General features: G+C 39.4%; 1 pseudogene; it reads left to right on the forward strand.

Annotated features, from left to right (window-relative positions):
• LOC149170222 (protein DETOXIFICATION 33-like) overlaps positions 1-17,493 on the forward strand; it is a 70,750-nt pseudogene extending 53,257 nt beyond the window's left edge.
• The last annotated feature ends 2,661 nt before the right edge of the window (positions 17,494-20,154 follow it).

Below are 20,154 nucleotides of genomic sequence, written 5' to 3' on the forward strand. Positions count from 1 at the left end.
TCTGGGTTAGATGGGTAATGGCACTGGTGACCTCCTCCAGTTTTTCTATATTGGTTAATGGCTCCCCCTCAGAGATTTTCAATCCTTCTAGAGGCCTCAGACAGGGGGACCCACTCTCCCCCTTCCTTTTTATTATCATGATGGAAGGGCTGGGGAGAGCTATAAAACAGGCGCAATCTACAGGAAAGATTAAAGGCCTGCAGCTTACAGATAATGGGCAAGCTCTGACTCACCAACAATTTGTTGATGATACCATGCTTCAGGGACTCCCCATAGTCCAAGAAGCCTCAAACTACAAAATAATTCTGAATCTTTTTGCCTCGGCTTCAGGTATGGAAGTAAATCTCTCCAAATCTAAATTTTTTTTCTTCAATACCAATATTGCTATTCAGAAAAACATCTCTAGAATTCTTGGCTTCCAAAGAGATTCTCTTCCCTCAAAATATTTAGGAGTTCCTCTAACGGCAAAAACAATGCACAAAAGTATATGGGAACCTTTGATCAACAAGTTGCAGGATAAAGTCAGTAAATGGACTATCAGATCTTTAAACCTTGCTGGCATACTAGTTCTTACCAAAGTAGTGCTCCAAGCAATCCCCATCTTCATGTTATCATCCCTCCCAGCTCCAAAAGGGGTCCTTCAGCAATTCAGAGATATTCAAAGAAATTTCCTTTGGGGTAGGGAGGAGACCAAGAGAAAATGGTCCTTAGTTTCTTGGGATAAAATTCGTAAGCCCAAAAACCATGGAGGGCTTGGATTGGATGATTAAGAGATTCTCAGTAAGGCTCTAGGAGCCAAACTTTGGTGGCGCTGGGTCCAGCAACCAGAAACCCAATGGGCTAAGATCTGGAAAGAAAAATATGCTAATTCCTGGCAAAACAGTGATCTTATAAGAATGTCGGGAAATATAAAGGGTTCTTATATTGGGAACAAAGCCTGGGAAAATAGAAGACTAGTACAAGAGAATAACTTTTGGGAAATCAGAGACGGAAATCTTGCTCTTTTCTGGGAAGATAAATGGTAGCAAGAATCAATTTTGGTAAAAGAAGAGATTCTAGATCTTAAACAAGAGTTGGAGTCCCAAGGTTTAATAAAGGTTAAGGACTTCTGGACACATTCTCATCTCATGGAAAAGTGGAGAGTTTGGAGAAATATAGATTGCAACAATAACAATCTCCTGAAAACTAAAGCAGAAGAACTCAGGAAAATTATAGAACAAAGGAAAATCTTAGTGGTAGAGGGACAAGACCAACTGAGATGGGGGGAGAACAAAGAGGGCACCTTTAATCTTAAGGAAGCTAAAAACATTCTCCTTGAGCTGGATCCCCTAGTTCCAGACAAAATTTGGCAAAACCTTTGGAGACATCCAAGGTGGATGAAAATCAAAATCTTCATGTGGGTCGTTTATCATAGGAAAATTTTGACTTGGGACAACATAAGGAAAAGGGGTGTACAGGGGCCTTCAAGATGCCTGTTATGTGAAGATCAAGAAGAAACCTTGGAACATTTACTCAACAATTGCATTTTTACATCCTGGCTATGGGATTTATTTGCTGCAATCTTCCAACAATCTGATAGGGACAGAAGGAGCATCATCAATACCCTCATCAATTGGAGGAAAAAAATTTCGGATAATGAAATTCTTAACTCAGCGTGGGCTCTTGTACCAAGCTTCATCATATGGAACGTGTGGAAGGAGAGGAATAAAAGAATTTTTAAGGGAGAAAAAAATCCCCCTCAACACCTACTGGAGATAATCCTGAAACAGCTCAAGGAGACTGTGGGAACCACTGTTCGTAACCCCCCAAAAAACCCCCCTCAGACTCAGATTCAAATATTCTCAGGCAGCTGGGGTTGCAGAGGCTCTCCCTCCTAGGCATTGATAGGAGGATCCTTTTGTCAGATTTGGAAAAGGAATTTTGGCATCCCCCTCCGGCAGGCTATTTAAAATACAACATTGATGGGGCTTCTAAGGGGAACCCGGGAACAACAGGGTATGGAGGTGTTCTCAGAAATTCAAAGGGAAGTATACTTAGCATCTTTCATTACCACCTAGGTATAGCCACCAACAACATGGCCGAGCTTATGGCTATGGAGCAATGCCTAGATTTGCTGAAGCAGGACAACTGTCAAAATGTCATGATAGAGGCAGATTCAGAGTTAATTATCAACTCAGTGCAAAAAATTCACAATGGAACCGCACCGGATAAAGTCTCTAAACATTGGAAACTAATTCAAGTTTTCCAAAGGATTCAAAGCCATCTTAAGGGCCTACACACTATCAGTTTTCATCACGTTTGCAGAAAGGCAAACAAGCTGGCGGACCTTCTGGCTAACCAGGGGGTCAGCTGCACAAGGAAAAATGGGTTGACAAAGTGGCAGGAGGTGAGGCCTAGTAGACTGAGAGCTCAATGCGACGAGCAGGCAGAAGATGACAGGGAGGTGTTTAGACTCAACACCTTGGGAAATAGCTCGAATGGATTTTCCCCTAGTTGAGCCTTCCTTTTGGGTAATGTTTGCAGCAGAAATTGATCCTTGTCTGGTTACTCAGACTCAGGGTGTAAGAGTTATGTGGATCTTAGATGTTCCTCGTAGGCCTTGGCTCGATGGAACACTGCTACCCTTGCTTTGTCCCAATCCAAGGCGAGGTAATTCTCTCTTAGACAAAGAAACCAGGCTTTTCGGTAACTGGAGGTCTCGGTCAACGAAGGCTAGATTGCAAAACCACCTCCTAGGTGGTTTCGGACTAATCATGCGGCCCTCGGAGCAGAAATGGTTTTTGCGTGATCGTAGCGATCCCATTCACCTGGCGACGCGTGGCAGGGTGGGGGGATGGAAAACTTCCCTCCATCGCAAAATAACTTTCTGCCTTATTATCCGTTGTGAAATTCTTCTCATCCGTCAGATTCGGGTGTTGCGAATCAACGGTGGTCTTTCGAAGTGCAACTTGGTGGGGCCGGGGTGGTACCCCTCTGACTCTTTGGAGTGGCAGTTTCTTCTCGGCTGTCGATCTTCTTGTTACGATGGGTCGATGTGTTGGGTAGGGGTGTTCCGGGTGGGAGCCATGCGTTAGCTTCTCTGGCGACCGCAATTTCCTTTTTCATCATCGGCGGGTGGTTTTCCGGCGATCGCACGGAACTCAGACGGAAAGTGGTTTTATTTACATGGGAGCGATTCCATTGGGGAACTGACACGTGGAAGGAGAGAGAAAAAATAAACCGCCTTCCCCGGGCGCTATTGTTCGGGAACCTTGTGATGCGCGATATGGATCTCGACCGTTGGATCTGGTGAAGCAGATCCATGGTCGGGAATGATCGAGCAGTTTGGCAGGCGGGAAAGTTGAACTTCGTTTGACTCTTTAGGGCGTTTCTCTCTCATCCGCAGTTTGGCTCGGGGTTAGTGGGTTTCGGTTCTTTTGGCATGTCAGGTGTGCTTGTGTCAGGAGGGCTCTACTGTTTTCTTCTGTCTTTCCGCCCTCTAGGCACTTTCTTTGTAAGGTTTTACGAGGTTGAAGGTTTTTTTTCCAAGTGGGTAGCCTGGTTTGCCAAGGTCCATGGGTTAGTTGGACTTTTGTATTCTATGTAAATTCTTGATTGACTTAATGATATAGAAGGCACTACTCTTGCTTCAGCAAAAAAAAAAGATATTAATTTCTTTTCATTTCCTGATTGATGTTTTAATGATCTCTAAGGATCTGGAAAACTTATCTCAAACATTATTGACTATGGTTACTGGTCATTTTTGTTGAATGAGATTGTCACTTCTTTTTCTATAGTAATAATATGACTCATGTTTTTTTTGAGCCACTTCATGAGGCCAATAACTTATTCAACCTAGCCAACCTATGAATGTAAATTTTTCATTATGTTTTATATATGCCCTTACTTTTTTTTGGTTAAAATTGTGTGTGAGTTATAATATTTATGTATAATTCCAAGGATTATATGTGTTTTATTGCTCACCGACCTTGTCATAACATAGGTTTGCATGTTTTTGAAAGGGTTTTATGTTATTCCATAACATTATGATATCCCTTATCATTATTCAATTTTCTATGAATGTTTCATTGGTTGTATGGTTTGATTCATATCGAATTTAATAACAAGCCTATGGTTTTGTGCGCAATTAAACTCTCGTATTGAAAGATCTCAATGCATTATGCAGTTAAATGATATTTTCCGATGGTAGGTAGATCTTATGGGATTTGTTTTGAATAAAAATATTTGTAATCTCTGGTGAAATGTCATAACATATCTGAGTTTCTAACTATAGTTTTTAACAACTATTCACATTATTCACCATTGTCATGACTTGAAATTTCAGGTCGTAGTACTGCTATGGATCTCATAGTTATTGTTTGGCACACTTTGTACCACTCGTGTCAGTCATCCAATATCCACATTATAAGATTTTGTCTCTACATTCTATGCATTTCATTTCTTTGTTCAGGTTTTTCATGTCGCTCGGCATGTTGTTATGGTTTCAAACCCCTGTTTAGCTCGTTTAACCCCCTTGTTCACACTGAACCCTAGCTGAAATTTCACCAGGTCTTAGGTCATTAGAACTGAACAAATTGGGAGCGGTATCATCAAGTCATATGATGAATATTTGGCTCTGTTTCAACAGGTCAAGTAGTGGGAATTTGTTCAAGTCTTCCAGGGTTTTAACAATGGAGTAGTAAATGCCTTCACCGCTACTCTCAATGGAACGAAAGTAAAGTTTGGTGATGAGGAGATTTTGGTTAATGTTGATTTCATAGTCGATGCCACTCATCTCTCTATAGAGGTTGAGAATTGGTTGAATAATTATCCTGTGCGTGATATACCATAGTGGAAGTTCTTGGCAAACAAGAATTATTCATATAATGTCAAATATATGTCAATTACTTATCTCAAACCTATATGATAGGATCTATTATTTTTTATGTGTCATTACATAACATTTGTAGGTCAGTATGGGTTAGTGTTTATATACCACATCCTTTTGTTAATGGTTTTCTTAGGTTATAAGCCTCGCCAAAATGGCCAAGGCATATCAGGGCAATCATGAAAACCTTGAAAGGTCTCTATTCCATCATGACCTTATCTGCATTTTAGTGAAGCATCATTTGGCTAAAATTGTTGATGTTTGGGATGATTTTCTTCTCTACAATGGTTATGAAAAACCCCAGGATTTTGAGCAACCAAGGATTACAACTAGGGTTTCGCATAATCCTCCATCAGTCAGCCTCACTACATTTGATTCCCACATTGTTGATGAAGATGACCTTGATGAGTCATTCCATGCTGAGTAATCTAAATTTTCTGATGGTAATGGGATTGAAAGCCCTAAAATTGTACCTATTCATATCACCAGGAGTATGGATAGGAATATTGAATTCCATCATGTCGAATTGAAACCAGAATTTAAGGAAAAGGACGAGCTAGACCTCTTGGACCGTAGCCCTCACTTTAAATCTGCACAACGAGAGGAAGTCAGTCAACCCAGGAATAACCCTCAGTCTAGATCAAAATTTAAACAAATTGAAGGAAAATATCAAGGGCTTGGCTTAACAGACGAAAGAACATCCCTGTTAAGGAGGTTTTTGTCGATTTGGAAACGCTTGTTGACCCTTCACCAAAGAAAAATAAGCCTTAGACTAAGGATTATTCTGGTTTTGTTGATAATGATAAATATGTTCATGATGGAAAATATCCTCAAATCAATTTTGGCTATGATTCCTCCATACTCAATATGTACTAGCACCAATAGTTTATGGCTACAGTCCCTCGCCTTGAGCATCATATTAAACAATTCATACAATAGAACAATCAACCTAGAACCCTAAATCAATTGGGGGGAAATTAAAATAAACATGAATCTACAAAGTCTGAGGTGAAAACACAATCAGGAGATATGCATATAATCATTAAGTCATCAAATGTTAAGGTGGTTATCACTCCAGATACACATGAATCAAATTATGTTAAGTAAATCTGATTTTCATGGTCAAAGAATTTTGAGGTATGTTTTTTTAAAGATTTTTCTTACTAATTTTAAAAGGCCACTGCAAAATCATTGATTGCGTAGCAACCTTGTTTTGATGTCAATATCAATTGTTAATATCATTTTCTTTATTTGTTTGTTAGAAGGTTTGTCCCGTTCACCGAATGATGGTATCAATTTCCACGAAAGAGGTCATTGCGGATACCATGTTGTTGTCTCAAATCGAGGATGTCCTATTAGTTTTTTATGTTTATTTATTTTGAGTAGTTAGGATTTGGCCAACCGGTAAAAAACAGTGAAATATATTTTTGCATAAACAATTTTGATTTTATAATTTTTTTTGGAACATGGTCGGGCTTATTATCCTATATATAAACCTTTAGTTTGAAAAGTGAAAGGGGAGAGAGAATAGGGAAAATAAATGTTGGATAAATTATATTGTAATTGTGGAACTATTTTAAACTTTTTATCTAAGTGTGTTGATTTGATTTGACTAAATCAATTAAGGCTTATATCATTTTTATTCTCCATAGTCGCTTTTTATTGAATTGTGTTCTTAGTTTTTTGTAATTTCATTTCCAAAAATCTGGAAGACAGAACTTTGTCATTTTGTGACTTGGATCCATGAACAGGCAGTGAATTATTGCATTTCTTTTCATTTGTGTTAACTCAATTTATTATTGTTTACATGTAAGCATAATCATCCTTCAACGACTTGTTTCCTAAGGATGACATTGACGTGAACATTACTCTTGTCCAGGTTTCTGTGAATTGTTTTTGGGAATTTAGATTGTTGAGAAACATTGTTTCCTTTATATAAATTGAATTGATATATATGTTGTATCAATTCATGATGTTTACTTTATTTCTTTATTGGATTGTTTCATAAATGAATAATTGAAACATAATTATAGAAATTGTTACAGTTATCTTTCCATCCTACCTTGGTTGAGAAATAACACATAGATAACATTAGTTAGTTTTCTGCATATATGATTTATTCTTGATGTGAAACATTAAAACCAACACCGATTCTTCAATGTTAGTTTAAAAGATATGAAGCCTAAATTTTTGTAGTTCTCAGTCTTTTACTTTTTCCATTAAGGATTATCGATAATTTTAATTTATTATTGCTTATATAAATTAAAATTAGTTTGCATTTCATAACATCTACTTTCGTATAAACTCATTTTCTCTTATACTTTATCAGTGATGATGTTTTCTATTTTTTACTCTGTGTATCATATTCTTGAACATTTTATGTATCATACGTTATGGCATGTTATATTAATCACATTATTATATTATATTTTACTAATTATTTAACTTGTAGATTAGGTGCATTGACGCAAATAGTAGTTTTAAATTAACTTTAGGATAACTATAGGATAAACCCCTGCATTTTCCTTCAAAAAAGGAAGAGTCATTCAGGCCAATGGATCCTATAAACCCTTTAGGAGTGACCATCCCAAATGGCTTGGTTTGTTTAAAGATCCTCGTTCTAGATTGTTGACTAATGTCCAAAAACTCTCATTAACACATCCTAGGGAAAAGACATGCTAGATGATCAACCTTGTAGAACTTTTAGGGGAATTTCAATATATTTTTTTGTTCCTTCTTGCCCCTGCTATTATTATCATTGGCATTGGCTACATTATCTTTACCCTCAACTTTTTTCTTACCACCCTTATTCTTCTTCTTCTTATAAGTTGTTGGTTCCCTCTGCAAGTAGAATACTAGACCATATTAAATATGGAGGCTTGCAAAGGGGAAAAAACCAATTTTTGAGTTTTCCCAATATACAACCAATGTAAAGACATCTTCCGCAATTGACTTACAAAAAAAGTAGCAGTGGTTGAATGAAGAGAGTCGATCAAACCATTAGTGAAAAGTATTGTCTTCGGTTTGACTAAATCAATTTTTTATCCTGGTGCATCTAGCAGAAGATCATAAATAACTCCTCATTTTGAGTAAATAAGGTCAGGTTTTTTGGATGTAAATATAGCTTTGTCTTCAATGTACACTCTAAAGAGTGGCACATCCTTCAAAATTGGTGGTTGCGGGGAATTTAAGAACCATTCTAGTAAAAAATAATCGGAAATTTCGCCCTTATCATCCACTTTCTCCTATGCCATTCTTGAATATGGTTGGATATATGAGTGCCCTTATCTTGTTTAAAATTGGCTAGGATCCTAGTCCCAGTGTCATATCTAACACAAAGCTGGAAATGGTTCAAAAATACCATAACCAAATCATTAAAAGTCGAGAATGAACCCCTGCTAATTTCAATATGCCACTTGGTCACATTCCTAGCGTGCATTGAGAAAGTCTCAATCTAATTGAATCATTGATTAACGAGTTTGAGGAACACCAAAGGTGAAACATGGTATTATGATTTATAAGATCCTCACCAAACTTGCCTTCAAAATTCAGAATGTTTGGTGTAAGTTTGGTGGGGATAGGGGGCCAATTTCAATCATAATATATCAGGTTGTTTGCCAATTTTGAAAGATCTAACAAATTCAAAGTTTTCAGAAAAAGAATGAAATGTTGAGTCATGGGGTTCCAAGCCCCAAGAGTAAGATCTCCTGATGACCCAAAACTAGGAAAAGAATAGTCTTTGTCTTGACTAGCCCCAAGTTTCCAGGGGTTGTTTGTAGAAGTACCTTGGTTCAAATTAAAAGGTTTATTCCTTGGACTAAAGAAAGCTAAACTTCAACTAATGGGATTCCCAAAAGACTGAGATGGGTTACCCCTGTCGACTATCCATAAGAAGGAGAAACCCCTTGGAGAGGGCTCCAAAATATAGCAATGGATACAAACCTTTTTGGCAACCTCGAGGGATGGAAGACATCACTCCCCTATTTACTAAAAAACAAATATGGATGTTTCCTATTGAACCACTATAAGGTGGAAATATTCCACCCATATGCCCCACAAAATCCTTGAAAAGGATTTTCTCCCATAGAGGAACCATGAAATGGGAAAGGCCAACTTATTAGTGATGGATTCAAACGAGGAACATGTGCTCCACTAAATGGGAAACCATGTAAATGAGTCAAGGTTCTTTCCAAGTTAGACATGGTAGAGGGGAAGATGGTGGAGAATGCAGATGAGATTGTAGGAATCTTGATCAATGACATCCTAAAAGTGAATACACTAGCATTAGGAACATAAGGTTTGGTTCCCTTATTCATGTCAAGAGTGGATGAAGGCCCAATAGCTTCAAAAACTGGAATAGATGAAGAGACGATGGACAAAGGAGGGAATACTTCCCCCAATCGACAACAAATGATAGGATGTGAACACCCTCAGTTCCAGTAGTAGTGCTAGTGCTACTTACGTTGGACTTCATGAAAGGAGAGAATGAAGGAGAATCCCAAACCTAATCTGCAACAAGGGAAACTGCCAATTGATGGTCCCTGGGTAAGGGATTAATTTCAAGATTGAAGTATTTGGGATATCCTTAACTTAAACCTTATCTAAGTTACCCTACGAATGTGATGGAAATAGATTTCGAATAGGCGCACAACCACTAAGATCAATAAGAAAACATTGAGCTTAAAGTTCCTCGTTAAACGGTGATCCCTTTAGGGGAGGGTTCACTTCCTCTATATTGAATTAGATGGTTTTGGTGAACCAATATCACCTAGCCTACGCCTTTGAGTTGAGGGTTCCACACTCTCAAAAGAAATTTCGTGAAGCCTTCTTGATCGACAATATAGGGCCACCTTGAAAATATAAATAAAAAAGACTCAAAATATCCTAAGGCAATTTAAGAGCATGGAGAACTAACCTAAAAGGTCCTAGAGAAAAAAACCAAGTAAACAACTCTTTAGTATTTCCACTTTGGGTGATTCTAAGGATTAGACGTTAAAATATAAAAGATTAGATATATGGCCTTCTGGAGGCAAGCTTAGGATGATGAGGACCCAACCTTCCACCAAAGCTATGAGAAGTAGTTACCCTACCCTCTTAATATATCCTTTACCAGAGTAAGTACCCTCACTTCATGGGTAATCCCCTAAGAGCACTATAATTGTGGTAGAACATTTGCCTCAAGCACCACAAATATTCCTCCTTGCAATCACCTAGGAGGTACCAAGGTAATAAAACTAAGTTTCCAACTCGTAATCATAAGACAAGGGGTATAGTCATGGGTGGGTGTTCAAACAAGTATGAGAGGGGGTATCTCTTTTTCCTTATCCTTGCACGACCTAGTGCTTGACTCCTATGTTAGAGGAGCTTCCCGGACAACCTATACAACGCTGAAATTTCACTTGCTAATTAACTTCTATGTTAGGTTCGAGTTACCTTGGAGAGTTTACTCTCCACACCTATTTCAAGGCCCCAATTAAACATAGAATAATTGGTTTTCCAAGAGAAAGAAAAATCTAGTATATTTTTATTAGGTGTTGCTTTTATTTGGTTGTTATTACTCAAGCATGAAAAAAGTGAAAATAGTGATGTCTTACACTCAACAGAAGAAATCAAAGTAAGAAAATCCTAACTATATATGTGAATTGGTTCTCTTTCTTTGATGAAAAGCTTGATTTTCTTCAATAAATATAACTTCTACCAACTTCAATATAACTTTACAAACTACAATGCAACTTTTCAAACTACAATTCATGTTTTATTTTCCTTTTATTTTTGTATGAAAAAAAAGAAGCTTTATAAGCTTTCAAACTCAACAAACAAACATCCACACAAATCAACTTTCCCTAAATGCAACTTAAAGGGAATGTGGAGATATGAGGAAGACAAGGAAACTAGGATTTCCTGAGGAGAAAAACTTAAAAGCACAAGGAGACAGATTCATATCATAAGTAAATTCACCAAATTTGGTATGCTATGAAAAACAATGGATTTTATCATATAAAAGGCATCCATTTATACCGCCAAAAATTGGTAGTGAAGGGTAAGGCACAGGCTGCAACAATTGGATTTTAGTCTAACTCGTAAACCCCACCAGAAATGCATGAAAATGCTCACATTTAAATATTTATGGCACATTTTATAAGCATACATGAGTTGTTTTAAGGAGACTCGTGGATATACATGACTTGCTTTGGTGATAGTCGTAGACATACGTAGAATGTCATAACAATAAGTGTGTATGGATTTTTAAAATTAATTTTTTGAAGACTTTTTAGGTGACATCAAGTCAACCATAGGGAAAAGGGGTAATAAATAGGCCAATACTACATCTCAAAGAAAAGTGTGACAAAATATGCCATAAGAGTAAAGGAATGTGTCTTCTCTAGAGGAATATATTTTGTGAATGCTGCTTATTTTTCATGGATGATCTTGGCTATAAATATTCTTGGATGGACATGTGATTGGTCTAGTAAGTGGTTTTTCCCTTCTTGGTTAAATTGTTGATATTTCATCTTCAATATTGCTAGAAATCAATTAATGGAGCAATGAAATACACAAAATATTGCGTAAAAAGAAATACATAAATGCATAAAACAAGAGAGACACGAATATACGTGGTTCACCCAATTTGGGCTACGTCCACAGAGAAACAACCAATCCTTCCTTTTATATTATCTAGCAAAATGAAGAGATACAACCCACAACATATCCACAGTGATTTCCTCTTCGCTCTCACATAATCTCCTCTCTCTTTCTCGCTCAGAATTCTACACAACCAAAGTGAAATTCCCTCATATAAACTGAGGGTTTCCTTCTAGGGGAAAACCCCTAAAATAACATAACTTCTACCATCAGATCATTCTTTAAATGAATGACCAATATTGACTACGAAATTACAATATTTTGCAAGGTAATTTTTCATCTATTTTTAGCTTCGGGGGCAGCGAACCCCAACCAAAGGGGAGCTCGTAAAATCGTTGTCGCCTCCCACTTGATGGAAATTAAACAAGTTGCATTGTCACCTTGTTAGGAACAGGGATCCAGTGTTGTTGAAACAAAAACCTTTGAACAATCAAGAAGATAATTAGGCTCCACACCCAACAATCTCCCACTTGGAGACTGATTATAGCAACTCCACCACTGCTTCACTTGCTAGAAAACACTTCCACTTTAACCCAATTGTTTATCATCATCATCATACTGGAAAACCAATTGAAACTAAGCAGGATATTAGTTTCTCCCTGGTTACAACTTTTGTTAACATGTCTGCAAGATTATGGATAGTGTGTATCTTTTCCAGCTTCAATTGTTCATCTTCCAACACTGACCATATGAAATGGTACTTAAGTTGTATATGTTTAGTCTTGGAATGAAATGTTGAGTTATTTGCAAGATGAATGGAACTCTATTAGTTGTCACTGCATAACCTTCCCATCTCCTACTTCTTGCCCAATTCATCCATAAACCTTTGTAACCAAATCTTTTCTTTACTAGCCTCTGTAGCAGCAACATACTCTTCTTCCTTTATTGAAAGTGCAACAATGTTTTGCAATTTTGAAACCCAATTGACAATTGTTCCACTGACAGTAAACACATACCCTATGGTTCTCCTCCTGTTATCTATATCACCTGCCATATCTGCATCAACATATCCATGTATAGTAATGTTTGAACCACTAAAGCATAATTCTTGATTTTTGGTAACTCTCAAATACCTGAGAATCCACTTTACTGTGATCCAATTCTCTTTTACTGGATTGTTCATATACCTACTTACAACTCACATTACATGCAAAATATCATGCCTTGTGCAAACCATTACATAAATTAAGCTTCCAACTGCTGATGCATATGGAACTTTACACATATAATCCATCTCTTCCTGAGTCTTGGGACATATATCCTTAGTTTGAAATGGCTATCCAAATGTGTACTAACCAGTTTTTCATTCTACATATCAAATGTTTCCAACACCTTTTCTATGTACTCACTCTGAGACACTGTTAATTTGTGACTTTTCCTATCTCTATTTATTCTCATACCAAGGATCTGTTTTGCAACACACAAATCCTTCATTGCAAATGAATTTTCTAATTTTCCTTTGAGCACATTTATTTCCTGCAACAAGCATGTCATCTACATACAATAGCAATATAATATAGCTTCCACCATTTTATTTCTTAAGATAAACACAATGATAAGAATGACATCTAGTATAACCTTGCTTATACATCAACCTAAAAATTTTTAGATATCATTGCCTTTGAGCCTATTTTAGGCCATACAAACTCTTCTTCAACATGCACAATAATTTTTCCTTCCCTTTGACCTCATACCCTTGTGGCTGCTGCATATATATTTCTTCCTTCAAATCCCCATGGAGAAAGGTTTTCTTTACATCTAACTCCTCAAGATGCAAATCTCATGCTGCCACTAGACTTAAAATAGTTCTTACTGAAGTCATTTTAACAACAGGAGAAAAAATTTAATCAAATTCTATACCTTACTTTTGTGCAAACCCGTTCACTAGAAGTCTAGCCTTATACCTATGTTTACCTCCATCTTCTTCCTTCAACCTGTAAGCCCATTTATTCTGCAATGTCGTTATACCTACAAGAAACTTGACTAAGTCTCAAGTCTGATTATGCATCAAGGAGTCCATCTCTTCTTCCATGGAATTCTCCCACTTCTTCCTTGTTTCTAATTGCATTGCTTCTTCATATTTTTCTGGTTCACAAAAATCAGTCAACAACACATAATATAATGAAGGAGAGTATCATTCAAGGGGTTCACTTCTCCTCGTAGATCTTCTAACACCACTTTTAGGTGTTTTAGGTTCTTGTTGTTGTTGTGATTGCTAATTATTATAATTTTAAGGCACCTTTACTTTTTATGTGATTTCATCAAGCATTCTGTATTCTTTGTTTTCTTTTTCCTGTTTCTTTCCCTACACCTGATCCTTATAAAAGGCCTTTTCATTGAATATGACATCTCTACTCTTAATGATTTTGTGATTTTCATAATCGTATAAGCGATAACCAAAATCATTAACACCATATCCAATAAAGGCACATTTCTTTGATATTTCATCAAACTTTGTTCGATTTTCTTTGTTAATGTGAATAAGGCTTCACAACTGAAAGTCTAAAAATGGGTAGTTTACCTTTTTACTTATCCATGCCTCCTCTAGAATACCATCATCCAAGGGAACTTGAAGGCCCTTTGTTTATTAGATAAATGACAGTATCTACAACATCTACCCAAAATTGTAAGGGCAATCCCGCATGCACTCTCATGCACCTTTCATGCTCCATGATTGTTATATTCATCCTTTTGGACACACCATTTTCCTGTGGTGTTCGTGGAACTTCCTTCTCTCTATGAATCCCATTCTCTAAACAATAGTTATCAAACTCTTTTATGCAATATTCACCTTCGGTGTATGATCTAAGGCAACTTCTTTCCTCTCTCATTCTCAACCAAAGCTTTCCATTTTTTGAAAGTATCAAATACATCATATTTATTTGGAATACAATAAATCCATGTTTTCCTAGTTGCACCATCAATAAAAGTAACATAATAGTGAGAGCCACCGAGAGATGATATGTGATAAGTTCCCCATACATATGTATGCACAAGCTCTATTTTTTCACTCTTCTTTTACTTCCCAACTCTGATAAATTTGACTCTCTTATGTTTTCCATAAACACAATTTTCACAGAAAACCAAATCAACATGCTTCAAACCTTTCAACAAATTTCTTGAGTGAAGAATCTGCATCCCCTTCTCACTCATGTGCCTAAGCTTGTGATGCCAGAGTGTTGTATCTGCTCTTATGGAGGTTAAAGCATAAACAAAATTGGAAAGGCTATTGCATAAATACATTGTATCAATATTTTCTCCTTTTTCTATTACCAGGGCTCCTTTAATGACCTTCCAAGTTTTGTCTATAAAAAGTAGTTACATGGCCTTCACCTCCCAACTGCCCAGTTGAAACTAGATTTTTCTTCAAATCTAGAACATTCCTTACCTCTTTCAATAGCCATTGGTTTCTATTTGTTGCTTTATAAAAACCTTACCCATTCTAATGATTTTAAAGGGTTTATCATCACCTAGACGAACCTATCCAAAATATCCTTGAACATAGTCATGAAAATGTTTCCTATCAGGTGTGGCATGGAATGAGGCCCCTAAATCTACCACCTAGGAATCAATAATATTCTTTAATGAAAGAATCAAAGCATCTTGCAACACATCACCTGTCACATGTTGGAATTATGAATTAGGTGTTGTCCTTGATGGCAACCTACCTGATGAGTTGTCCTTGATGACAACCTATTTGATGAATGGAAACCTACTTGATAAATTGTCTCTTGATGAAAATCTACTTGTTAAAGGTATACACGGGATGTGTTTACAGATGCGACTAAGTGTTTTGAAAAGTGCATGACAGTTCAGAGGCAGAGGAATGATAAAGTTGGAAGTTCAAGAACTATACACGAGTTCACTAACCATGGTATTCTAAATACCAGGGGTCTTTACCATGGTATTGACCCATAGTAATGAGCGCGACAACATATATTGATCTCGTCAAAGAAAACCATTGGCTAGAGTATGGTTTTGACCCGTGGTATTGAAAAAGGTTGTTGGCTTATTGGGGCCTGACCCAGGTTCAACGATGTTTAGCCAAACAAATCCCAACACTACCGGCCCTTTCGGTAACAGCCCACGGAGCATGGACTGAAGTCTCACCCAAGGTAGTATGGGAGGGTGCTGGAACCATGTTTCCGCACCCTAGGGATGTCTTGATGAGGTCTGGAAGTTCGCAGATCGGTTCCTACGCGCTACGTTGCTTCCGCGCAGCTATCTTCTCAGAGTAACTACCTTAGTCAAGTGCGAATGCAATTTACCCTTTTCTGTGCTTAATATTATTATAGATTTCTTGTTACTTACGCAGGCACAGTATTTTCAGTTATCATTTAACATAAACAAACAGGTGCATAATTATAAATCATAAACAGATGCATAAACCGGAATCTGGAACAGATACACGATATTTCAAAATCACTTATCTTTATTAATGCCTTAATCTGTTTACAATCCACTTCCTTCCCTGCACACTCAGCTGCAGGGGTCCACGCACACAGCTGCGGACTCTACTAGGCCTCCGCGCACATAGCTGCGGAGCCTCTATCTCCTATTACAACCTTTGACTCCGACGTACAGACTCATAGCAACTACCATTGTCAACAACCCATGCACTGTAGATCTCCTTAATAAACTTCCTAAAAATTGTCCTCTACACCTCGAGCCTTGCTTTATTTATACATTCTCATGGTCCGTGGACCATGGGTAGGCCAACTCATTTTCTGTTATTTTACCTTATTTTCGGGCGAACTACCCTTTGACTTGACTTATTACAACTCACACTCCGCGCACTTCGTGGAGCCTTTACAATACCAATATCCCCAAAATTGTGGAATTTAAGCCCAAAACCCATTATGCGGGGGACCCGCTGCCCAACAGGCCCCCAACACAAACATCGTGACTCATCCCGAGTCACTTGGCTGGCATGGCGATCTTTGCTCGGAGACCATCCAACAACTTTTGCGTTTTGTGGATGTCGGCCACACATTCCTTCGTTGTCTACTGTATCAACTGTGCGCAATGTTCTGATGCGTCGTTGTTAGCAATGTCTTCTTGTCTTTTCGCATAAGTGTCCTGCATCTGGGTCAACTTGTTCTCTATCGTGGCAGCAACCGTGAACGCTTCCTCGAGCCAAGGCTGGATGCGTGCTTTAAGCCCTGCTTCTTTCTGTCGCGCAGCGTCCACTCGTTCTTTCAGATCCTGGGCCTCCCTTATCTTGGCCAAGCATTAGGTGAGTGCGATCGTCTGCGCAGTTCCCCGAACATCGTCATAAGCCTGCTGCAACTCCCACGCTTTCGTTTGTAGCTGCCATAACATTGTGTCCTCCTAGAATGAAGTGAGCGTTAAGAGGGACTGGTCCAACAAGCCAGTGCAGTCTTGTACAACATGCTCTATCTCTTTCAACCCTGATTAAATGGCTTGGTGGTGCTGCTCTCTGACTTCCGAGGTTATATCGGACTACACCTGCAATCGTAGCTCTGCTATATGCAAGTTCAACTCCAATTACACCTTCGTAGTGTCCTCGTGGGTCCTGCGAAATCCAGCTGCCAATTGGTGGATCTTTTCTATTGTGGGGAGTTCTACTAGTATGGCCAACTCTACAATACTACTACAGGCTTCCTCCACTGCCTGTTTGACTCCATGGTTTTGGGCAACCATGCTATCACATTGCAGGTTGAGCTGTTCTAGCTTTGCCTTTTGCTCGCTCAAGATTTGGAGAGCATGGCCCTCCCTGACACGAATCTCAGCAGTTACCCCTTCTTACAACTAGTGGAGGGTTTCTCTGGGAAGGGCGACCAAATTCAACCCCCATCCCCTTATGTCACCTTCAGCTACTACTAAGACGACTCTTTCTGGTAACACTAAAGTGTTTGTTTTACTTGTGCGTAGCATCTTTTCAGCCTCGGATATACCTTCCACAAGGTGTGGTGTCATCATTCATGGAATTTGCACCTGTAATGCCTGCAACTGCACTCTGAGCGCCCCCAATACAGTCATTTGCTCTATTATCAACTTTTCCATAGCATCATTGTCAATAAAGGTTTCTCCCACGGACTCTGTTGCCTTTGTCCTCTTTCGCGTAGAAGGTTGTTCCTGGGCGCGCGACCTCTTGATTTGGGTCACATTTGTCATAAGGTTCATGCATTCCTGTGTCTCCACCTCCCCCTGCATATTTTGCTCCATGGGCATTTCTTGTCCTTCCTCGTCCTCGTCAGCGGGTGCAGTTGTGATCTATGTTATTTGTTCTAGCGTGGCTGCCTCAGCCGTCGTCCGTTGCATGGCCGCTTCCTGTTCCTGATGCTTTCTTCCCGCTAGCTAAGTGAGCGCAGCTTGGTCTCCTTCTTTTGTTGTGCCGCAATTTTTTCCAATTCTGCCAAGTTCGGGGCGCGCCATTCCAGATACCATGACGACATTACTTCGAAGGTTGCATCATCTGTGGCAATGAACGGCAGCTTTTCCCATGCTCGGGCTGGATCCTTGCACGCCCAGATATACAAGTTATGCATATTTGTCTTGAATTCCACCACACTCTGTAAAGTGTTATATATCGTCAGGGATAAGCACGACCTACAGTTGATCCATGTTTGTAAACTCGCATCTACAAATGTCAAAAATACCTTTATCTCCCAGATCCTTGTCGTGTCTTTGGTTGCCCAGAGTGAGGTATACCTGACGGCCTCGGGTATGTTCTGCTCCACCTTAGGAAACTGGCTGTCGGCTAGCAACTCCCCAGCAATTAATAGGATGGATAAGAGCACCCACGCATAGTGGAAGGTCTTATCCTAGTCCTGTGCTTCCCTACAGTTTGGCAAAAATTCATCACAGAGAAACTGCACCCAGTTGAACTGGACCCCTTCTGCACACTGCTCTGCCAATGCAATTACAGATACCAGTACTTCGTCTACACGGGATTTCCTCATGAGCTTACTAGACAGCAATTGGGTGGCAATGTACACCCCTCGATATTTGATGCTTGCTATTACATACCCTCGCTTCTTTTTCTCTAGCTTATATTTGGTCTTCATGGCTTCGAAGAGGCCCAAGTCACTACTCTTTCCGGCTATGTCTTCGGTATTGCTTCCTTTAATCAGCAGCCGCGAGATTCGGTGAATTAAGTCAGCCGTGATGGGAATCAGCTCTTCTAGCCACATATATCTGTCATGTACTAGACACAGTAGCTACTGGATGACAAAGATAGTGATAGGCGTGCGGTGGTAGTGGGGTATCCACCGCAGATGCAGTAACCCTGCCTTCTCCACACGTCGCAACCATTTCTGTTGTCGTAATTTTTCCACAGCCAACTATGGGAACTTCTCACTATCCACAAGGTCCCAGTCTTCGAATTTTATATTCGATACCCATCCCAACTGCGTTCCGTCAAACCTAATATCATCTAGAAGAAGCGGGGTTTGGAGTGCGCTCTTCGTGGCCTCCAGGTCCTTTGGTATCTTGGCTGTCCCTTTCCATGGGGGAATGTAGGAGGGTAACTTTATCGCTAAAGGTGCTTGGGAGACATTTTCCTCCTCATCGTCATGTGCCTCAATTTGAGCTATCAAGTCTTGCAGATCTTACTCCTCCTCTTCTGTTTCAATAGTGACAGCATTGTCCTTTTTGTTCAGTAATATTTTACTAACTCTTGGGTGCCATGGTGATACCCGGATGGGCCCCATCAGTTGTTTGTTTTTCTGCGGTCGCAGCGTGCATGGGGACTTCAGTACCTCTGGTGTGCTTGTTGTCTCTCCGGGCTCCTCTTGGGTCACCCGGGGTTATCGACTTCCTTCCATAATTCACACTCTGGTTCTTGACATTGTGTTTATACGGGACCCGATCAGTCGCGCATTCACGGGTGGGCAGGTAGCTTGGGACTCATTGCTTTGTACTATCACAATTCTTAAAAACCCTAGCGCTGTTAGAAGGATACCCCATGGAATTTTATAGTAACAGTCAGATTTGAATTCAACCCTTCCCTCCATTTTTGAGTCCTTAGTACCTGCTTGGCGGCAGATCTCCCCGAATCTAGCTCGTAATTCATGTCTTAATGGTCCGTCGCCTGCTCCTTTTTGCATTAAATTAGCCTTCTTTTCATGAATAGTGTCGTCAATGATCACCCCCCAGCCTATCTGCGCGGTAGAGCATCCCCCTAAGCGTGACTACGAGCCTTGTGCCGAGCTTTACACGGACCCCCTTTTCTGCGCAGATTTCCAGCAGCTTTGTTTATAGTCCCACGCCTTCTTTCAACTGCCTAGAGCGCTGAGACTGTGCCTTCTACAACTAGTCAAGTGGTCGCACCCTTGGTGCAAGGCTGTGCTTTTCCTGCTAGCTCGGGCTGCTGGCACCTTCCACATGCCTTGGCGTCACGTCCCTCTTTGTATGGTACCTTCCCTTCTTTAGTAAGGTGCGGTTGCAGCCATAATAGCAAGGTTGCAATTTCTTCTAACGCCATAGTAGGGTTGGCTGGACTCGGTCCCCTCATATTCATTTTCTCGCAGCCCACTTGCACGACTTCGTTTTCCAGGTTGCAAATTTCTTCATCCAATTTCATACTTTTCTTCCTCAGCCATGGCCATTCATCATTAAGTTCTCGAAGTTTCATACTTCCACACCGAAGGTTTTCTTAGAACTGCCTAATTCTTATAATC

Source organism: Pinus tabuliformis, chromosome 4_2 (genome assembly GCF_031772625.1).
Source record: "Pinus tabuliformis cultivar Carrire ecotype Pingquan chromosome 4_2, CPIR1, whole genome shotgun sequence".
NCBI lineage: Eukaryota > Viridiplantae > Streptophyta > Pinopsida > Pinales > Pinaceae > Pinus > Pinus tabuliformis.